We start from the raw sequence: 4,069 nt of genomic DNA, 5'->3' as shown, positions 1-4,069 counted from the left end.
TGTTAGCACTTAGGAACTGTAACCAGTCTTTTACAGATTTGTTGTGCATGTGAAGGTTTGCAGGTTGATATGGCCAACGGCTCTCTTCCAAGACAATTTGAAACAGTCTGCAAGCAGCCGATCTTGTGTCTTATAGGGGTGCTAGGAGGCTTGCCAGAATTGCACTTCACCATCAGGCCTTTTTCTGCAGGTGTTAGCCGCATGTGCACTGGAACCTGAAAATGTGGAGGAACGTTATGTTCAGTGATAGTCCAGATTTTGAATATGGCAACTGGATTGCAGGGTCAAACTGTGGAGAAGATGCGGATAATGCTATGCTGATTGCTGCACTGATAGGTAACGCTTTCCAACCCAATATCACAGTATGTATTAGATACAGCCCACTGTGTCCATTTCACGCATGCGGAAGTTGCACTACACTGCAGTAACAGCAGAGGGAACTATTTTATTTCAACCCAACATGAAAATAATCATTGGAGACTGTTTAAACAGACATAATTAACAGATTTACATGTACTGTATTGCCAAGAATCATTGTCACAACAAAAAAATAAGTGACCAAACACAAATGCCCTTACTCTTACGGCCCAGCAAGAGTTTTATATAAAGATACTTTCATCCAACCATTTAAATTTGTGATTCAGGAGACAATGGCACCTCATCTGCACTACCAGAGACCCAACAGAGTTCCCCTGTTTACCTACAATACCTACACTGCTGTTCACAGACTGTAAAAAAAATGTTCTAAAACAGTAGGATGTGACAAATCAAAATTTAACAGTCATGCTACATAAGATGTTGTGCAAGCACTCTGCCCAAAGAAATCAGGGGCTCAATCAAGTCATGTCTTCATGTTGCACCTTTTGATATTTACATAATTATCCCTACTTGACCATGCAAGTATAGATGTGGGTTTGAAAAGAACTTACACTGCCATGACATCTTTCGACGTTGGAAACATCACTGACTAAAACTTGCAAGGAAGAAAGGCTTTTTAAATCTGTAATTAATGCAACCAAACTTATTTAAACAAAATTCATATATTCTGTGATTTCACCCACATTATGTGAATAATCCTTTCCCATTACTATTCTTACACTTACTTTCTGTGTTTATGGACAATCATTAAAATGCCACCATACTCGCTTACTGGCTCGTAATCTGTTTTCTGTCACAATGGTTTTTTTTGGTAACAATTCTATTTGATTACAGAATAACTACCGTTTGCTATTGCTGTTCTTTGTAATATTTTCTTCAAACAGCAAACATGCTTTCCAGTTAAACTGATACATGCCACTGCACATCAATCATGAATGTGAGTGGGTCAGAATATTGCTGAAACTGTGTTAGTGTGGATGTTACCATAATTCAGTGTCATTGTGGGTTTACTGGAAACATGGCATTGTGCAAAGAATAGAAAAAAATCTTTTCTAAGTACCCTTGGCTCGTGGTAAGGATCTGTGGGTTTCAGAAACCTCTAACTGCTGTCATCAAATCCAAGAACAAAACCAAAGATGAAAAGGAGACATAGATGGAAAATGAAACAAGATAGAAACCAAAGAGGAAATTAAAAGAAACAGAGAGTGACGACAGAAATGATCACGTCACCATATGAGGGTAATACTCAACAATCAGAGTTTTTGACACAACTTTATACTTCCAAGATACACAGAGGAGAAAAAAAAGTTAGAATAAGTCAGAACTTGAAGCATTTATAAAATAAATTTATGGCCAGGTTAAAACATTTTAATCTGTGGCTCTATTCGTGGTCATTACTGAATTAGTGATCTTTGGTTTCAACTCAAACCATTTAGAGTCATGGTCAAGAGTCTTGGTCAAGATGACCTTCTTTAGTTCAAATCAGCCATCAGAATATGGAAAAACATTGATTTAAGTAGCTATGGGTGCTTGATGAGCAGGTCTGAGGATTATACAGACTGCTGATCTGCAAGAATTTTCCCACACAACCATCTCTGCAGCTTATACAGAATGGTCTGAAAAAGTGCAAATATCTGGTGACCGATAGCAACATGAAAACATGGATCCATTCTGCCTATCAAAAGTTCAGCATGCTGGTGGTGATGTAATTATGCTATTTTGTCACACTTTGGGCCCCTTAGTATCACTTTACGATCGTGGCTCAAGAGTTGGGAGTTCACCTTGTAATCGGAAGGTTGCCGGTTCGAGCCCCGGTTCTGACATTCTCGGTCGTTGTGTCCTTGGGCAAGACACTTCACCTACCGCCTACTGGTGTTGGCCAGAGGGGACGATGGTGTGATATGGCAGCCTCGCTTCTGTCAGTTTGTCCCAGGGCAGCTGTGGCTACAACTGTAGCTTGCCTCCACCAGTGTGTGAATGGGTGGATGACTGGGTGTGTAAAGCGCTTTGGGGTCCCTAGAGGGGACTAGTAAAAGTGCTATACAAACACAGGCCATTTACCATTTTACTATTTACTTTAGGGTTATACAGAGAAGTAATGTTGAATATATTGGACAAAGGATGTTAAATGTGGAGATGCCAGTCAGGACAAAATGAGGAAGTCCAAGAAGAAGATTCATGGATGTTGTGAAGGAAGACATGTAGAAAGTTGGTGAGACAGAAGAGGTTTTTTTTTCTAACTGATATTGATTTATTGTTTTTATGACCTTTTATAATTTTAACTACCTATTTACAATTCTGTAGTGTTTTAATTTGCATTAATCCAAAAGTCTCTCTCGTTGACTCTCTTTTGTGTGGCACTTTGAATTGCATTTGATTTGTTTCCAGTGCTAAATAAGCAAAACTTGATTACTTAATTGGCTTCTATGGATTTCGTTGAGGTGACTAAATCACTCAAACAATTTAGTTGAGTACACATAAATTGGAAAACATTCTTCAGAAAAACATGTAACAAAAAACAATTGAAACAGTTAAATAACTGCAGAATCATAGCACTGCAGTCAGCTGTACATTGTTTCATGTAAATTCAGGGAACAAGTAGTGCAGAGGTACTTTGAATAAAATGACGAGAAATCTTTGACTCTGACAGGATAAGTTGATTAAATATACATTGCAAGTTAAACACAGAGTTGAAAGAACACATCTCAGGGAATCATATGTAAAAGCGTATCTATTTCATCTATATTTACTGCTTTGGCCTTTGCAGTATGCCCCCTGCAAATCCTCTGACCACTTGAAATCAATATATGATGCAAATTTTAATTATAAATCTACACTATCTAGTCACTGCTACTTATAGCCCTTGCTCAGATAATACTGATCTGCCTCTGATACCTAACTTCTTGAGAGTTTCATTGCAGCTCAATAAAACATGTTCATATTGTTGTTTGGTTTGATTTGGAATGTAATTCTGTTGGATTCTGAAAGTTGTTTGCAGAGCAACACAGTGGGAGGAACGGAGCATGCTGAGCATTGGTATGTCTAGAGTATTGAAAGAAATTTTGCTTTCAAGAGGTGAAGTATTTTATCTAGATGTATTGACTCTTTTGTTACTTCAAAATGTGTGCCCCACAGTCACACTTTTTGTGACTTCCACTGCGCGCTGCAGTTTCATGAAGCCCACGAACCCCATATTTTCCACTGGACTGTGTGGCTGCCACAGGTTTGATTTGTAATTAGTGTGATGAGAGATAGTGGATGTGAGTAATGTAATTCATTCAGAGAAGAAAAAGAAAAAGGTTAAAAGGAGTTTTATCTAAAACAGATGAATGGTGAAAATCAATGTAATTTCTTTGTTTCTTTCTTGAGTAAACTCAACTGTAAAGTCATTGACCCTGGCAGTAAACTCTGAGTTGAAGATTCCATCTTATTCTTTGCGCCCTGCAGCTGATTATCAACTGGGTAAACAGAAAGAAAATGTGTATTTTAAATATGACACTTTAATTACAAAATCCAACATTGCACATGTTAATCCAATCCAGGGACTACAAGTAAAAATATCTTTATGAATGTGTACAGTACCACTGTGCATTGCGTTTTTATTGGAAAAGATGGTAAAACATGGAACAATTATGAACCATTTTCTAGTGTCCAAGCACTTCTGAACAATGTCTTTTGGAGAGAAAAGACC

The sequence above is a fragment of the Rhamphochromis sp. 'chilingali' genome (assembly GCF_963969265.1).
Source record: "Rhamphochromis sp. 'chilingali' genome assembly, chromosome: 4".
NCBI classification, from domain to species: Eukaryota; Metazoa; Chordata; class Actinopteri; order Cichliformes; family Cichlidae; genus Rhamphochromis; species Rhamphochromis sp. 'chilingali'.
The sequence above is the reverse complement of the archived record's forward strand: the minus strand, read 5'-3'. Positions refer to the sequence as shown.